General features: G+C 35.5%; 1 protein-coding gene across 2 annotated transcripts in view; it reads right to left on the bottom strand.

Moving 5' to 3' along the window:
• Positions 1-20,080, bottom strand: part of LOC114337978 (equilibrative nucleoside transporter 1-like) — a 201,705-nt gene that overhangs the window by 115,747 nt on the left and 65,878 nt on the right. The gene's annotated exons all lie outside the window — the stretch shown is intronic.

Here is a 20,080-nt window from a genome sequence, read left to right as displayed (position 1 = left end):
CATTAAAATATTTTAAAGAAAAATTAAAATCTTGTTTAAGCCAAGTTTCATTAATAGCAATTATGTCAGGGTCTTCATTAAAAATTAAGTTAGTTAAATTTTTCCTGTTTGATTTGATACTTCTAATATTCCACTGAATAATTTTTAATTTCCTTTTTAAATTGATGATTATGTGATTTGGTATATGTTTAATGAATTAAAAGCAGAATCAGATTTATCCTCTTGGTCCATACAGGACTCTACGTTTAATCGGGAAAATAAATGGTTTTTAAATAAATTTAAGTTTTCTGATGATGTATTACTAATAAAATTTAGGCATGAGTTTAAAAAGTCATTTGAAGGAAAGGTATCAATATTTTGAAAGTTTTGCGATGCACTGGATTGCCAGGCTTGATGGGAGTTTTGTGATAAATTAGCTAAGGTTCTTGATTTGAAACGTTCTGAACGAGAAAATGAGCTGATGGGGGTAGAAGTTGGCTTTTCTGGTCTTAATTGCTGTGTATATGTACTTGTACTGTAGGTATATGTGTTTGTTGTCGGAGTTTAGGACCACCTGTTGAAAGGAACGTTTTACCGTAGATGATCTAAAATTGTTTGTTCTTCGTTGCGATGGTTATATGGTGTTAGAATTATTTGTACTGTTACTTGGAGTATTTTCTATTGGTCTATTATTTTTAATACATATTTGGAAAATCTCTTGCGGTATAAATTAATTTATTGTTTGAGATGTATGATTTCGGAATAGCTTCACTTGCCTCAAAAAATGTCAAATTTTCATACGCTATGAGTTCTTTAATATTCTGTTGCTTTGTATATTGTGGGCAGCTCTTGTCCATATATTTGTGACAGTCTTTGCAGTAAAAATATATTGTCATGCATACGTCTTCATGTTTGTTTTCCCCGCAATTGAAACATCTTTCTTTCCCTTTACAGTTTGTTTTTGTGTGGCCAAATCTAAGACAGTTATACCATTGTGTCACTGTTGAAATATATGTATCCACTAGAATTGGTATGCCATAAATAACAGTTTTGGGCATAAGAACGCCTCGAAATGTAAATAGTGTAGTACCTGTTGGTTCCTAGGAACTTACTCCATCTTTAATTACTCTTCTATTTAATCTTTTTATATGTAAAATTTCACTATCATTTCCTGTATCGCAACACCGAAGAAGTTCTTTTTCATCAATATCTGTATCAATCTATCTGATGATACCTTTGCAGGTTATGAAGTTAAAAGGAATATATATATATATATATATATATATATATATATATATATATATATATATATATATATATATATATATATATATATATATATATATATATATATATATATATATATCTTGTATCCCTGATTTAAAAGTTTAGTGTTCTTAAGTAGCATGTTAGCCGAATGAAAATTGGCAAATTCAACTGAAACTCTATTGAGCCCTTTACTATCTATTTTTTTAACGTCATTAAGTTTGAGGTTGAATATATCTCGAGCTATTTTAATTGTATTGAATGTGCCAATTTTGATATTAGGTATATTTGTAGATTCAAGATATGCTACTAATGGTCCATGATCTTTTTCGGAGTAGGTATTAACCTTTTTTCTTCCTGAGAATTATTGTCGGAAGTCTGATTTTGATTTTTGTCGGAATTATTAGTCATTGCAATTTTAGCCGCGGAAGAAGTATCAGGATAAGGGGGCTGAGCCCCCTTTTCCTCACTCATTGTAAGAAAAAACCAGTTAATGAAGTATTAATAACTAGAAAGCAAAAGAAATAAAAAGAGCAAGCAAAATAGCATAAAAGAAAGCCGCTTAAAAAAATATAAGCAAATGCTCAACTTACCTATATGCCAAACACTTAAGCAACAACACCGGCGGTTGTTAGCTAGGTTTAGACCCTAAACTGGTGGCAAACTTTAGCTACTGCAAAACAGAAGCTGTTCATACCTCTAAAGCGTAATGTGAAGTTTGGAAATATTAAATTTTTGGAAAATATGTCTTAAATTTAAAATACTCGGTCTGACGTTTAGTATTTTTTTTTTTTTTTGTTATATTTAAGTCGTAGGTGTGTTCCTTTTTAGAATCGTTTAGCTGAGTACACTGGAATTACAGCCACTGGACAGATTTTATTATATACGCGTAGAATAATATTTCTTTTAATATAAATTTAAAGAAACATACCCTAACTTATTTCATTTAATTTGTATAAGTGGAATATAAAGCGTTTTTATAAAGCACACTTGATCGGATTACACTCTAACTGCGATCGAACAAGGGTGGCAATTTGGTATAAATTGGTAACATTTATTTGACAGTTGCGGTATTGGCACTTCAGATTTGTTTTTATTCTTTACTGTAAGTATTTGTTTTATTGTTTTTATTATTTACTTTAACGAAAGATTATTAGGCGAGCGGGAGATACCCCTAAAAAGACCAGGTACTGACCACGGAGAGGTGAATGGCTAATTTTATTCATTCTTTATATTTTTGAAAGTGCTGAAAACGAAAATTAGGTTTATTTTGAATTTTATGTGGGGGAACATTGTCAAAATCGCAATTTTAACCTAAGAATAAAAAAAAATGAAATCACGTTTTTTGCGTTTACCTCGCTACAACTCTGTTCCCTTTTAATATTTTTTTCTGAAATTTTTACAGTATATATTTCTCACCTTTCTTAACCTTCGAATGACCAAGCGGGGGAAATTTTGACCCTAGCGTATGTTTTTCTTTAATAAATTCAAAAGTATTTTCAATTTTTAACTCATTATTTTTTTATTTGACTTTAATATCATTCTAGATATCCTCATATTTTTGAAATAAAAAAATTCCCTATATTTTACGAATAAAAAATATATTCTGAAGTTGATGTTTAGTAAAATACCGTCTATTATGTGTAATTCCAAGTAGTTTTACACTAATGACGTCGACTTTGCAAAGTAACAAGACACTTAATCAACATACAGACTACACATGACACTAATACTCATGTTGTGACTGGCTGAATGACATCAAGTCCATGCCATAAAAAAAAATAAAAAATAAAAAAAGCTTCATTTTTTTTGTTAATTGTCATTTTTGACCTGGGGTCATTTTTCCCCCCTTGTTCATCCGTGTAACAAAAAAAGGTTGGTCATCGGAAGGTTAATAGAATGGTATTTACTTCAAGCTTTCGGTCTTACTCTAATAAAAGTTATGAATTTTTTAAAGTGAAAGGTACAGATTTCTGAATTGCAAAGTTCAATCGCAAAAATTGAGCGACGAAGTTTGAAATTTAGGTTTTTAATCACGTGTATGTTAAAGTATAGAGTACATAGAAGTTTTTTGGAAAGGTTTAGAACAAAATGTTTTATAGAAAAAAAAAATAGTGCAACTTTTATTATCGACATTAGAAATCCCCAATATAACGGTTATTTTTCGAGATACTGATCATGGGTGGTGAATGGCTAATTTTGGTGTTAGATTATGTTTCTGACGATGCTAAAAACGAGAATAAAATTTATTTTAAAATTTAGGTGGGGGAATATTGTCAAAATCGCAATTTTACCATAAAAATAAAAAAAAGTGAAATAACGTTTTTTTTTGCGTTTAACTCGCTACAACTCTGGTCGATTTTACTAAGGTTTGTACACTATATGTTTCTCAGTTTTTTGAAGACAACGGTATCTCTTTTAATATTTTAGTCTAATTCTAGTAAAAGTTATGAATTTTTTAAAGTACAAGCAGATTCATGAATTGCAAAGTTTAATCGAAAAAGTTGGGAGGAAAAATTTAAAATTTATCTTTTTGATCAGGTTTATGTTAAAACATAGAGTACAAAGAAGTTTTCTGGAAAGTTTTAGTTACAAATGTTTAATAGAAAAAAAATGGCGCAACTTTTAATATAAACGTTATACATCCCCAAAATAACACTTATTTTTCGAGATACCATGGGAGGTGAATAGCTAATTTTGGTCTTATTTTATGTTTTCGATGGTGCTGTCAATGAAAAAATGGTTTTTATTTTGAAATTTATGTGAGGGAACATTGTCAAAATCGCAATTTTAACATAAAAATGAAAAAAAAAAGTGAAGTCACGAATTTTTACGTTTAACTCACTACAACTCTGTCCCATTTTAATATTTTTTTCTAAAATTTCTAAAACATATATTTCTCACCTTTCTGAAGACTATAAAGGTAACTGTAGTCTTTCAGTCATTTTTTTATAAAAGTTTATATTTAATTTTAAAAAATAAAAGGTACAGATTCGTGAATTGCAGACTTAAATCGTAAAAATTAAGTGACAAAATTTAAAATTTATCTATTTGATTTCGTCTAAGAGCCCAAAGACGTTTTATGGGGAATTTTAGGTCTAGATGTGTTATAGAAAAAATATGGTGCAACTTTAAATTTTAAGAAAAACGTGGTTTAACTTTTTTGATTTTTATGGCAAAATTGCGATTTTGACAATGTTCTCCCACCTAAAATTCAAAATAAACTTGATTTTCGTTTTCAGCACCATCAAAAATATAAAGTAAGACCAAAAATAGCCATTCACCACCAATGATCAGTATCTCGAAAAATTACCGTTATTTTGGGGATTTATAACGTAGATGTTAAACGTTGCACCATTTGTTTTCTATAAAATATTTTGATCCAAAACTTTCCAGAAAACTTCTATGTACTCATGTTTTATTTTTGAATTTGATTTAAAATCTATATTTCAAATTTTGTCAGTCAAATTTTGCGATTAAACTTTGCAAGTCACGAATCTGTACCTTGTACTTTAAAAGATTCATAACTTTTACTAGAATAAGACTAAAAGCTTAAAGCAGAAACCATTGTCTTCAAAAATGTGAGCGATATATAGTGTACAAACTTCAGAAAAAAATATTAAAACGGACCAGAGTTGTAGCGAGCTAAACGCAAAAAAAAACGTGATTTAATTTTTTTTTATTTTTAGGGTACAATTGCAATTTTGACAATATTCCTCCACCTAAAATTTAAAATAAATTTCATTTTCGTTTTTGTCATGGTCAAAAACATAATCTAAGACCAAAATTAGTCATTCACCACCCATGGTCAGTATCTCGAAAAATAAGCGTTATATTGGGGATTTCTAATGTCGACATTAAAAGTTACACTATTTTTTTTTCTATAAAACAATTTCATCTAAAACTTACCAGAAAACTTCTTTGTACTCTCTACTTTAATATAAACGTGATTAGGAAGCTAAATTTTATACTTTGTCACACAACTTTTGCGATTAAACTTTGCAATGCACAATTCTGCACCTTTTCCTTTGAAAAATTCATAACCTTTATCAGGATAAGAATAAAAGCTTGAAACAGGTACCGTCTTCAGAAATGTTAGAGCTATATACTCTAAAAACTTGATGTTCGCTTATTTTCGTTTTCAGCACCCTCGAAAATATAAAGTATGAATAAAATTAGCCATTCACCCCTTCGTGGTCAGTATCTCGAAAACTAAGCGCTTTTTTGAAGGTGTCCCGCTCGTGTATATAACTTAATTCTATTTTTCTATTTCTAATGTTTATTTGGTTGTATTTATTTACATTGAATATTAATTTGTTTTGTTGTATATTCCACTTCTCAATAATTATGTAATATATTTGATTTGTGTGGGTGTGTGTGTGTGTGTGTGTGTGTGTGTGTGTGTGTGTGTGTGTGTGTGTGTGTGTGTGTGTGTGTGTGTGTGTGTGTGTGTGTGTGTGTGTGTGTGTGTGTGTGTGTGTGTGTGTGTGTGTGTGTGTGTGTGTGTGTGTGTGTGTGTGTGTGTGTGTGTGTGTGTGTGTGTGTGTGTGTGTGTGTGTGTGTGTGTGTGTGTGTGTGTGTGTGTGTGTGTGTGTGTGTGTGTGTGTGTGTGTGTGTGTGTGTGTGTGTGTGTGTGTGTGTGTGTGTGTGTGTGTGTGTGTGTGTGTGTGTGTGTGTGTGTGTGTGTGTGTGTGTGTGTGTGTGTGTGTGTGTGTGTGTGTGTGTGTGTGTGTGTGTGTGTGTGTGTGTGTGTGTGTGTGTGTGTGTGTGTGTGTGTGTGTGTGTGTGTGTGTGTGTGTGTGTGTGTGTGTGTGTGTGTGTGTGTGTGTGTGTGTGTGTGTGTGTGTGTGTGTGTGTGTGTGTGTGTGTGTGTGTGTGTGTGTGTGTGTGTGTGTGTGTGTGTGTGTGTGTGTGTGTGTGTGTGTGTGTGTGTGTGTGTGTGTGTGTGTGTGTGTGTGTGTGTGTGTGTGTGTGTGTGTGTGTGTGTGTGTGTGTGTGTGTGTGTGTGTGTGTGTGTGTGTGTGTGTGTGTGTGTGTGTGTGTGTGTGTGTGTGTGTGTGTGTGTGTGTGTGTGTGTGTGTGTGTGTGTGTGTGTGTGTGTGTGTGTGTGTGTGTGTGTGTGTGTGTGTGTGTGTGTGTGTGTGTGTGTGTGTGTGTGTGTGTGTGTGTGTGTGTGTGTGTGTGTGTGTGTGTGTGTGTGTGTGTGTGTGTGTGTGTGTGTGTGTGTGTGTGTGTGTGTGTGTGTGTGTGTGTGTGTGTGTGTGTGTGTGTGTGTGTGTGTGTGTGTGTGTGTGTGTGTGTGTGTGTGTGTGTGTGTGTGTGTGTGTGTGTGTGTGTGTGTGTGTGTGTGTGTGTGTGTGTGTGTGTGTGTGTGTGTGTGTGTGTGTGTGTGTGTGTGTGTGTGTGTGTGTGTGTGTGTGTGTGTGTGTGTGTGTGTGTGTGTGTGTGTGTGTGTGTGTGTGTGTGTGTGTGTGTGTGTGTGTGTGTGTGTGTGTGTGTGTGTGTGTGTGTGTGTGTGTGTGTGTGTGTGTGTGTGTGTGTGTGTGTGTGTGTGTGTGTGTGTGTGTGTGTGTGTGTGTGTGTGTGTGTGTGTGTGTGTGTGTGTGTGTGTGTGTGTGTGTGTGTGTGTGTGTGTGTGTGTGTGTGTGTGTGTGTGTGTGTGTGTGTGTGTGTGTGTGTGTGTGTGTGTGTGTGTGTGTGTGTGTGTGTGTGTGTGTGTGTGTGTGTGTGTGTGTGTGTGTGTGTGTGTGTGTGTGTGTGTGTGTGTGTGTGTGTGTGTGTGTGTGTGTGTGTGTGTGTGTGTGTGTGTGTGTGTGTGTGTGTGTGTGTGTGTGTGTGTGTGTGTGTGTGTGTGTGTGTGTGTGTGTGTGTGTGTGTGTGTGTGTGTGTGTGTGTGTGTGTGTGTGTGTGTGTGTGTGTGTGTGTGTGTGTGTGTGTGTGTGTGTGTGTGTGTGTGTGTGTGTGTGTGTGTGTGTGTGTGTGTGTGTGTGTGTGTGTGTGTGTGTGTGTGTGTGTGTGTGTGTGTGTGTGTGTGTGTGTGTGTGTGTGTGTGTGTGTGTGTGTGTGTGTGTGTGTGTGTGTGTGTGTGTGTGTGTGTGTGTGTGTGTGTGTGTGTGTGTGTGTGTGTGTGTGTGTGTGTGTGTGTGTGTGTGTGTGTGTGTGTGTGTGTGTGTGTGTGTGTGTGTGTGTGTGTGTGTGTGTGTGTGTCTGATATTAAAATATTTTTTTTTCAGCGCTAAGACCTAAACCAAAATGAATTCAAGAATTTTTTGTAATTGGGCAACAATGTCAACTGAAATCTCTGACGTAGATAAAGACGTGCAACGGTATCTATATCGTACGGACTGTATCTAGCTATTTGTGAAGTGTGATTAAATATATATTTAATGGTTTAATTTTTCGACCCGTAATGATTTATAGAGATTAATAAAGATTAAAACAAATAAATATTAATAAAACTAGATTACTGTACCTATTTCTTATGAAATAAAATTTGTTGAAGGTGTAAAGATTTTGAAAGAGACATAATATTACAGAGTTACAACTGTCGGTACTGATAAATTTCACGTGAAAGTAGAGTTCCTCCAGTAATTGCCAATTCCAAGAAACCAACAACTTGGATGCCATTAAATTGTCATGAAGGCTTTCAGAATGTTGCAGAATTTAATTTCTTAAAAGCGAAATCACTTCAAAATATAACCGAAGCAGCATTGTGAAAAAGAGTGGAAGAAATCTGCAAGAAATTTTTCGACAATAATAAATATCAATTGAAAATTAAAGGGTTTGAAACAACAAATTGGTGCCCATTCAATGTTAATAACAAAAATGTGCATAATATATCCAATTGGAAGTATATTGTTATATTGGAAAAATAGCAGTTACAATAATGATACCCAAATAAAGAAAATCCTTAAAGACTATTTCTTACAATACCGATGACTGTAGCTATATTCTGGGCAGATTATCGAAAAATAGGCCATTTTTGGGAAAAGTTATTTACTATCAATTTTATTGCTGGAATCGAATCTTATTATGTGTTTTTTCAATTATTGCTCTGTAACTCCGAAGATTTTAACTTTACACCAAAAACACCTAAATAAAAATTCACCGTAATTTAAATACGTATAGAAATATATTTTTCCCGATTTACTTCGACGAAAATTGTCCTCTGAAAATCCGAGTTTTCCATCAAAATCTTTCCAGAAGCCGGTGAAAATTGAACTAATAGTTTAGCAACAACTAAATTGTTAATTAAAAATTTATGGTCGCAATAATAATAATTATGACACGCCAGAACAACTATGATTTTTATATAAATACGCACTATATCATAGATGATCCCAAACACTTTTTTCAGTGCGTCATTAATTTTGACGTCATATAGGATTTTACGCTCAACACGCGATGGAAAGAGCAATGCTTGGCTATTCACTTAAGGACAGGAAAACAAACACATGGATAAGACAGAAAACCAAAGTCACCGATGTGGTACAAAAATCATTAAAATTGAAATGGGAATACGCTGGACAATTAGCTAGGAGCGATAGAAACAAATGTCACAGAACAATTATAATCTGGAGACCATCTTCCTCCTCCTAAGTGCCTTCTCTATTGAGGTTGGCGATCAATATGGCAAATTTCTCTCTGTTCTGGACTTGATGGATTAAGTCATTCCCTGTTGTGTGGGTCCAATCTCTGATGTTTCGAAGCCAGGATTTCTTCTTTCTTCCTATACCCCTTTTACCTTCGATTTTGCCTTCTAATATTACCTGAAGCTGCTCAAATTCCCTATGGCGCATTATGTGTCCTAGATATGACGCCTTTCTAATTTTGATTGTATTGGCCAGATGAGGACGTGTGTTCATTATTTCCAGTACTTCTTCATTTGTAGTTTTGCTGGTCCAGCTTATTCTTAGCATTCGGCGGTACATCCACATTTCCAGCCGTGAAATGAATTCAGTTTGTTGACGTCATACTGTTTTAATGTCCAGGTCTCACAGTCATATAGTAATAGAGACCACACATAACACTTTAGTGTTCTCAATCTTATTTTGACTGATAGTTTGGGGTTACAGAGCATTTCACGCATGTTCATGAAGCCAGATCTTGCTATTTCAATGCCTCTTCTAATTTCTTTTGAGTGGTCTAGCTGACTGTTTAGCTCTCTGCCCAGGTATATGAAGCTCTTGGACCTCTGAAGGGTGATATCATTGATTTATATGTTGGGTTTAATTTGTTCATGGGGGTTCTTGTGGAATACCATGATTTTGGTTTTGGAAAGATTAATATCCAAGCCCAGTCTGTGACTTTCTTCTGATAGTATGTTCATCAATATTTTAGTTGGTCTTTTGTTTCCACTAATATTACGGTGTCATCGGCATATCTTACATTGTTAATGATAATTCCATTGACTCTGGCACCTTCAGGGCGGGCGAGCTTCAAGAGAAGATCTGATGATATGTTCGGCATAGACGTTAAATAGTAGAGGGGACAGAATGCACCCTTGACGCACTCCTCGTTCTATGTTTACATAATTGGTATTTCCGTTGTCTGTTCGAACACATCCTGTGTGGTTCCAGCTTGAACTATTGGTTCTATTGCTTATTATAGCTATGTCGTGTCCGTCCAGCCCTACTTTTTTTAGCACCTCAATCAATTTTTCGTGTCTAATGCGGTCGAAGGCCTTTCTATAATCGACAAAGCACACAGACAGCTGTTTTTGAACCTCGTGATACCTTTCTGCCATTAGTGTTAATGCCATAATTGCTTCTCTGGTGCCTGTACCCTTTCTAAAACCATATTGAGAACGACTCAGGTATTCTTCACACTTATTGTGAATGCGAGACCATATCTTATGGAGACCATACCAACACAAAAGACCCAGAGGTAGACCTCCTATGAGACGGACAGAACGATCTGAAACGAACTGCCAGGAAAAATTGGCTACAAGTAGCGTACAACAAAAAACAATGGAAAGGAAGACTTGAAGAGGCTTATGTTCAGATGTGGACGTGAATGGCTAGACGAAGAAGAAGAAGAAGAAAGGGTTTTAAGAATGTCGCAAATCATTACAGGACATTTTAGTAAAATCTGACAATATTTATATTCAGTGCTGTTTTTGTGACGGTACGCGCCGGTACGCCGTACCGGTACCTCTTGGGACAAAAAAAAAACAAAAAAAAAAACAACAAAATATTTTGTAACTTTTGGGTGAGCCATTATGCGATTGAAGCGATGTAGAACTAGCAACTGCGTCTACTTGCAACTATACAAGTTTTAAAATATAGACTTGTGACTTGTTGCTTTGGCATGTGATGGAGCAGCGATGATTCTTGGAGGAAAGTCTGGAGTTGGTGTACTGTTAAAAGAGAAGTTTCCATCTATTTTTATTTGGCATTGCTGTAATCACAGGCTTGAATTGTGTGTGAGTGACGTGGTAAAGAAAATGGTAAATATAAACCGGTTTAAGGGACTCATAGACAAACTTTACGTATTGTATCACGCCTCGCCCAAGAACAGCCAAGAACTGCACGTGTGTGCCGATGAACTTTGTGTACAACTGTTAAAAATCAGTAGAGTGTTGGACGCGCGGTGGGTCGCATTCAGTTTTCGCACAGCTTCGACCGTTTGGGAAAATTATAATGTTTTAACCAAAGATTTTGTAGCAGCCAACGTAGACCAGACTCGTGGTCCTTTGGAAAGATGCAAATACGAAGACCCGCACAGGAAGCTGACATCAACGTGTTTCGTTTTGGATCTAGGACTTGTGTGCGAGGCACTACAAAAACTGACTGACGTTAGTGAAGAGCTACAACATCGAGACGTCAACCTATTTCGAGCTAACAAGAAACTTCAGATTTTGATGAACACGTTTGTTTCTCAAAAAGACAATTCTGGAATGTTTTATGCGCAAGCTAAGACAACTGTCAACAACAAAAGTTTTATGAGAATCGAACTGTATATGTAATCTAAAGAAGACTCCATTAATGTTGTTGTGTTTTATGACAACCTTGCTCAATCAATCGAAAAGAGGATGCTCAATGGGGAAGATGCAGTGTTGGTCAATTCTGCCTTCATAGTTGACAAAAGCACTTGGCCCGAAAATATTAAAGACAATACTTTTGGGGAAAAGACATTGAAGCGCTCGCACTTCGCCTACAAGTGAACAAACGACAGGCAATTAAATCCTTCAGAGAATATGTTTTTGACAATTGTACAAATTTGGGGGTAAATTGTGAGAACAACCCCTAGCCAGAAAATGTGCTACCTTTGACAATAGCTTTAAAGACAATTCGAATAACTTCCAGTGAGTGTGAAAGGGGATTTTCCTAAATAAACCTGATCAATACTGATGACAGAGGTTCACTACTCACAAAACTGTTTCTTCATTTATTTTTTGTGAAGTTAAACGGCCCACCTCTTACTCCCTTTGAACCCTTGGAAATACATGAATTCGTGGCTGCTTTGGGGACGGAATTCAGCATTGGACACAAACAGCAAGGAAAGAGATAGAGAAGATACTTACGACAAAAACTTCTCCAAGTTTTGGACAGTTTTATGCACTGGATATTATCAAATCTATTGCTTTTTCTTGTTAAATCTGTAAAATTTGCAAAATTATGCAATAAAACATTTAAACTAGGATTTTGTGCGCTTTTTATAATATGCCATTGAAACATGTGCAAGATTAAATTTCTATACAGTACTAGTTAGTTAGCAAATACAGTTTTTTCCAGTAAAAGCAGTCATAACTTTTAAGAAACCACAAGTTTGATAAGAGTAAAAATTTCAAACTGTCTCAATCTTTATACTCTTATCTTATCAATGATATAGCCAAGTAGGGATGGTCTTAGATTTTTTATAGTGTTCAGGACAAATTATTGACAAATTCCTGAATTTGTTTCCTTGCTCCCAAGTAGCTTTACAAAACGCTATTTTTGAGGCTAAATTTAAAGTTTTCCTGAGGGCGGACCCCCTTTTGAACACCCCCGGCACATTGCGTACCGGAACCCATATTGTTACAAAAACAGCACTGTTTATATTTATATAAACATCAATATTTATACAAATATTTGCCAGAATATTAATATACATTTAAAATATTTTAATGTGAAAATAAACAAATATAAAATCAAATTTCACTATACAATGTCCGAATATACCAATGACGTAAAATATTTATATTTACGTCGCTGAAAAATACTAACCAAGAAATTACAAGTTTTTTTGATTCAAATCTTTGTACCATAGAGTTATATAATTAGCATAGAGAGAGTGTCATTCAGAGCGAAGTGACGACACCATCTTTTTTATTTGGATTAGTGCTGTTTCACTCTTACGCATAGTAAAGCTGCTACAGTTGTCCTCCTCTTCCGTGCCTATATTCACACTGAATGTCATCATAGATTTTCGATACAATGTGTTAGAAAGAGATGCAGCAAACCAGTCCATGAGATCTTGTCGTCAGGAAGCGCGGAAGGTAGGCTCCCTCTATGTTAATATATACCTCTATGCTTTGTACTGAATGTCAGAAGGTGGGTGATTTGAATCACACTTTCTTTGACTGCACAAAATACATTCCATACACCTATAATTTAATCGATGATTTAATAAAATGTAATGTTTTTCCACTTTTCAATATATCCTATCTATTGTCTCTGAACAGCAAAAATTATAATTGTTTAATGAAATTTATCTGTGAAACTAAAATTAATCTAAAATTTATTAAACCTGATAATTTGATAGATATATTATGTACATATGAAAAAAGAAGAAGAATAAGATGTATAATGGAAAAATGTAGTGAGCAACTTGGATAGTCCATAGCGGCCAGCTGCAGCTTTTGAAATGAGTAGAGAGCGGTGGAAGAGTTTCCTATGGAACTCTAAGGAACTCATTGCCTTCTTAATGTATGAATAGAAAACAAAAATGTTGTGACTGGCTAATAGTATAGGGTAATAAGGTTTTTTCCATGACACTCGAGCAGCCAGGGTACTGAAGCGTTTTTTCGACAGGTAATACCTGTGTGTGTGTGTGTGAGATCCTGGCATCAGACAAAATCTATTTGCCACAAAACATGTAAATTCTTAATTAACAGGTAATACCTATAAGAGCAAATTGTAACTATTTCCTGCGTAGGATCTGGCGGCCATCTTTATTTATAAACAATTAAGTGTCAAAAAATGGCATTTTTCCTTTTTTTTTCAAATCAATGGAAAACAGTGAAAGTTATGTTTTTTTAGTACAAATATCTTTGAGATTATGGAAAAAGCTTTAAAATGACATATTACAAAGTTTGATATACTCATTTATTGTTAATATAATTGCGAAAAAAGGTCGGAATTGCAAAAAAAATTAATTTCGCAATATCTATTGTAAAAATTAGTGTACAGCTTTGAAATTTTTGTCATATAAGGGTTCTTTGGTGCTTAATATGTGATAAAAATTTCAAAGCGATTCATTCAATTGTTTAAATTTTATTCAAATTGTTTATCCCAGAGAGCATTTTTTTACAATAACATGAGTCAGAAAAAAATGACGTTAGAACCATTCCACAGGTGTCAAATGAAAGAGCATGAGCTATATTTTCAACTTGGTTTAAAAAAAGCCAATAAAAAATTCATTTATTAGTAATAAATAATTATGCAAAAGTATCGTAAATCTTTCCTTATAAACTTTTTATTTTGTTATATAAGAAATTATATATATTTATTACAATTTTTTATCAATTATGATATAAATAACATTACTTGGTAGTTGTGCACTTAAAACAGGGTAAAAAAGTTAATTTTTTTGGAAAAAGTTATTCAAAAAGTTTATAAGGAAAGATTTACGATACTTTTGCACAATTATTTATTACTAATAAATTCATTTTTTATTCGCTTTTTTTAAACCAAGTTGAAAATATAGTTCATGCTCTTCCATTTGACACCTGTGGAATGGTTCTAACGTCATTTTTTTCTGACTTATGTTAGTGCAAAAAAAATGCTCACTGAGATAAACAATTCGAATAAAATTTAAACAATTGAATCGCTTTAAAATTTTTATCACATATTAAGCACCAAAGAACCCTCATTTGACAAAAATTTCAAACCTGTACACTAACTTTTACAGCAGTTATTGCGAAAATAATTTTTTTTGCAATTCCGACCTTTTTTCGCAATTATATTAACAATAATTAAGTATATCAAACTTTGTAATATGTCATTTTAAAGCTTTTTCCATAATCTCAAAGATATTTATACTAAAAAAATCATAAGTTTCACTGTTTTCCATTGATTTGAAAAAAAAGGAAAAATGCCATTTTTTGACAGTTAATTGTTTATAAATAAAAATGGCCGCCAGATCCTACGCAGAAAATAGTTACAATTTGTTCCTATAGGTATTACTTGTCGAAAAAACGCTTCAGTACCCTGGCTGCTCGAGTGTCACGAGTGTCACATATTTTTGTCTTATTACCCTGGCCTATAATTGACACCGAAGTCTATGCCATAAAACAAAAAAAAACAGTTGTTATTTTATCCTATATGATCTTGTGACAACACTGTCACAATCGATTACTTTTGTGTCAAATTATTTTTATTCGTATCATTGATTGGTCACCTATTTAGAGTATTGTAATCGCCAACCAACATCTACACTGAAGTGCAAAATTAACCGGACACCTTAAAAATGGGTCATTTTTGATGTCTCCAATTTTCTAAACCTGTTGTCCGATTCATATGATTTTTTAATATATTATAATCTTATTCTTTAACAATATTGCAGTAATCATATTGTTGCTAAACAGGTAAATTTTCATTGTATACCGGGTGTACCAATGAAACTGTGTTTTTTTCTTAAACTTCGCATCACCCTGTGGAATATTCTAGCATTTAGAAAATACTTAAATTAAAACCCAACTAAAGCCTCATGTTTTCTCAACATTCTATTTTTTTATTCATTCGCTTATGTTGGACCGTAAAAAAGTTAGGTACTTTAACAATTAGCCATGTTTTTCATCAATACAGGGTGTTTTTAAATAAGTATGGCAAACTTCAAGGTATACTTTAAGGTACATGAAAGAATAATGACAGTTTGCTTGATAAACCTATGTCCGCAAATGCTTCGTCTCTGATATAGAGGGTGTTAAAATTTTTCTTACAAACTGACGATTTATTTATTGCTTTAAAACCGGTTGAGATGTGCAAATGAAATTTGGTGAGTTTTATGACGTAGTTATTGTACATTTTTTCACATAGAAGTACGAATTTAATATTCACCATTGGCGCGCATACGGGTAACATGAGCCGTCATATTACCCGTATGCGCGCCAATGGTGAATATTAAATTCTTACTTGTATGTGAAAAATGTACAATAACTACGTCTTAAAACTCACCAAATTTCATTTGCATAAATATCTCAAGCGGTTTTAAAGCAATAAATAAATCGTCAGTTTGTAAGAAAAATTTCAACACCCCCTATCTCGGAAACGAAGCATTTGCGGACATACCGTTTATAAATCAGACTGTCATTATTTCTTCATGCAGAATTACCCCTTAAAGTTTGCCATACTTTAAAAACACCCTGTATTGATGAAAAACATGGCTAGTTGTTAAAGTACCTAACTTTTTTATTGTCCAACATAAGCGAATGAATCAAAAAACAAAATGTTGAGAAAACATGAGGCTATAGTTGGATTTTAATTTCAGTATTTTATAAATGCTAGAATATTCCACAGGGTGATGCGAACTTTGAGAAAAAAACATAGTTTGATTGGTACACCCGGTATACAATGAAAATTTAACTGTTTAGCAACAACGCTATTACGGCGATAGTGTTAAAGAAGGAGGCTATAATATATTAAAAAAATCACTTAAATCTGACAATAGGTTTAGGAAATTTGAGACATCAAAAATGGCCCAATTTTAAGGTGTCCGGTTAATTTTGCACCCCAGTGTATAAGTATAAGTCGTTTTAATATGCAAATACCCGTCAAGGAATACATCATTTTCTAAGTTCAATGTATAATAATCAAACGGGTATTTTCTGTCACTTCCAACTGTAATGCGTTAGAGAGTATTCGATAATCTGTGACTCACTGAAAAAAAGGGTTTTGGATGCTCTATACTCTATACCTATACCTATCTAACGTACTTTACATAATTGAAATTGGCCTGTTTGAACGGTTTCAGTAACGTTTTAAAGTTGTATACAATTTTTTGGTATATCACAAACCCGAATAGAATATCTCAGCCACTACTAGATTAAATTAAATTGAAAAAACGGTATTGGAAAGAGCGCTCTTAAAAGAAAAAAAATTTAATTGCAATGAGTGGTTCCTGAGATACGGCCGGTCAAATTGGACCGGCATTTGCGACGAAGCTATAAACAATAGGAAGGTAATTTTTAAACCATTACCTTTTTATTTCAGTTCTCTTTCTATATACAAATTTTTATATGTTCAAGGGACTCATAACATATATTAGAATAATAAAAACGATCGGTATTACACGTGAAAAATACCAACAATACCAAAATCCCAATTAAAACTAGGTTGACGCCCGGTTTCATAATCAACTTAAAGTGAACATTAACTAAAGTTCACTTAAAAGTTGACATTTACCCATATCAATTGCATTGATAAAGGTACCAACTTAAAATTTAAATCAAAAATGAATAACCATTTTCAATTTCGTTGCAAAACGAAAATACAGCCGAACCATATTCCAGTCCAATCAGAGAGTGCTGCAAGCACCTCTAACGGTTTCGAAACTTATTAGTCTCTCATCAGGAGGCACATATGCTGCTCTCCCTGATCCAACCAAAACAAACCCCAGCGTGCAGTCCCGAATTGCAACGAACGAAATGGCATAGATGCCCTAGCGGCAACTGCTAGCAAAAGACTAAGTTTTCACTCTAATGGCATATAACATATCCCACCAGAATGAAAACAATGGGAACCTTCTCTGGTTACACCTCCGAGGCTTCTACAATTTGCAAGCCATACGGATGCTGAGACTAAGGAAGATGAGGGAATTCTACAATTTACAATTCACGTCACATCTGCTCAGCGCGGTAAAGTTCCAACGAGACTGGTTCCCTTCATACTCCACACAGAGTAAATGTAAATCAAAAATGAATAACCATTTTCAATTTCGTTGCAAAACGAAAATACAGCCGAACCATATTCCAGTCCAATCAGAGAGTGCTGCAAGCACCTCTACCGGTTTCGAAACTTATTAGTCCCTCATCAGGAGGCACATATGCTGCTCTCCCTGATCCAACCAAAACAAACCCCAGCGTGCAGTCCCGAATTGCAACGAACGAAATGGCATAGATGCCCTAGCGGCAACTGCTAGCAAAAGACTAAGTTTTCACTCTAATGGCATATAACATATCCCACCAGAATGAAAACAATGGGAACCTTCTCTGGTTACACCTCCGAGGCTTCTACAATTTGCAAGCCATACGGATGCTGAGACTAAGGAAGATGAGGGAATTCTACAATTTACAATTCACGTCACATCTGCTCAGCGCGGTAAAGTTCCAACGAGACTGGTTCCCTTCATACTCCACACAGAGTAAATGTAAATCAAAAATGAATAACCATTTTCAATTTCGTTGCAAAACGAAAATACAGCCGAACCATATTCCAGTCCAATCAGAGAGTGCTGCAAGCACCTCTACCGGTTTCGAAACTTATTAGTCTCTCATCAGGAGGCACATATGCTGCTCTCCCTGATCCAACCAAAACAAACCCCAGCGTTGCAATTCCCATGATGTTCCCATTGTTTTCATTCTGGTGGGATATGTTATATGCCATTAGAGTGAAAACTTAGTCTTTTGCTAGCAGTTGCCGCTAGGGCATCTATGCCATTTCGTTCGTTGCAATTCGGGACTGCACGCTGGGGTTTGTTTTGGTTGGATCAGGGAGAGCAGCATATGTGCCTCCTGATGAGAGACTAATAAGTTTCGAAACCGGTAGAGGTGCTTGCAGCACTCTCTGATTGGACTGGAATATGGTTCGGCTGTATTTTTGTTTTGCAACGAAATTGAAAATGGTTATTCATTTTTGATTTACATTTACTCTGTGTGGAGTATGAAGGGAACCAGTCTCGTTGGAACTTTACCGCGCTGAGCAGGTGTGACGTGAATTGTAAATTGTAGAATTCCCTCATCTTCCTTAGTCTCAGCATCCGTATGGCTTGCAAATTGTAGAAGCCTCGGAGGTGTAACCAGAGAAGGTTCCCATTTTTTTTCATTCTGGTGGGATATGTTATATGCCATTAGAGTGAAAACTTAGTCTTTTGCTAGCAGTTGCCGCTAGGGCATCTATGCCATTTCGTTCGTTGCAATTCGGGACTGCACGCTGGGGTTTGTTTTGGTTGGATCAGGGAGAGCAGCATATGTGCCTCCTGATGAGAGACTAATAAGTTTCGAAACCGGTAGAGGTGCTTGCAGCACTCTCTGATTGGACTGGAATATGGTTCGGCTGTATTTTCGTTTTGCAACGAAATTGAAAATGGTTATTCATTTTTGATTTACATTTACTCTGTGTGGAGTATGAAGGGAACCAGTCTCGTTGGAACTTTACCGCGCTGAGCAGGTGTGACGTGAATTGTAAATTGTAGAATTCCCTCATCTTCCTTAGTCTCAGCATCCGTATGGCTTGCAAATTGTAGAAGCCTCGGAGGTGTAACCAGAGAAGGTTCCCATTTTTTTTCATTCTGGTGGGATATGTTATATGCCATTAGAGTGAAAACTTAGTCTTTTGCTAGCAGTTGCCGCTAGGGCATCTATGCCATTTCGTTCGTTGCAATTCGGGACTGCACGCTGGGGTTTGTTTTGGTTGGATCAGGGAGAGCAGCATATGTGCCTCCTGATGAGAGACTAATAAGTTTCGAAACCGGTAGAGGTGCTTGCAGCACTCTCTGATTGGACTGGAATATGGTTCGGCTGTATTTTCGTTTTGCAACGAAATTGAAAATGGTTATTCATTTTTGATTTACATTTACTCTGTGTGGAGTATGAAGGGAACCAGTCTCGTTGGAACTTTACCGCGCTGAGCAGATGTGACGTGAATTGTAAATTGTGATATCCCCTTATCTTCCTTAGTCTCAGCATCCGTATGGCTTGCAAATTGTAGAAGCCTCGGAGGTGTAACCAGAGAAGGTTCCCATTGTTTTCATTCTGGTGGGATATGTTATATGCCATTAGAGTGAAAACTTAGTCTTTTGCTAGCAGTTGCTGCTAGGGCATCTATGCCATTTCGTTCGTTGCAATTCGGGACTGCACGCTGGGGTTTGTTTTGGTTGGATCAGGGAGAGCAGCATATGTGCCTCCTGATGAGAGACTAATAAGTTTCGAAACCGGTAGAGGTGCTTGCAGCACTCTCTGATTGGACTGGAATATGGTTCGGCTGTATTTTCGTTTTGCAACGAAATTGAAAATGGTTATTCATTTTTGATTTACATTTACTCTGTGTGGAGTATGAAGGGAACCAGTCTCGTTGGAACTTTACCGCGTTGAGCAGATGTGACGTGAATTGTAAATTGTAGAATTCCCTCATCTTCCTTAGTCTCAGCATCCGTATGGCTTGCAAATTGTAGAAGCCTCGGAGGTGTAACCAGAGAAGGTTCCCATTGTTTTCATTCTGGTGGGATATGTTATATGCCATTAGAGTGAAAACTTAGTCTTTTGCTAGCAGTTGCCGCTAGGGCATCTATGCCATTTCGTTCGTTGCAATTCGGGACTGCACGCTGGGGTTTGTTTTGGTTGGATCAGGGAGAGCAGCATATGTGCCTCCTGATGAGAGACTAATAAGTTTCGAAACCGGTAGAGGTGCTTGCAGCA

This window comes from Diabrotica virgifera, chromosome 3 (genome assembly GCF_917563875.1).
Source record: "Diabrotica virgifera virgifera chromosome 3, PGI_DIABVI_V3a".
NCBI classification, from domain to species: Eukaryota; Metazoa; Arthropoda; class Insecta; order Coleoptera; family Chrysomelidae; genus Diabrotica; species Diabrotica virgifera.
The sequence above is the reverse complement of the archived record's forward strand: the minus strand, read 5'-3'. Positions and strand labels throughout refer to the sequence as shown.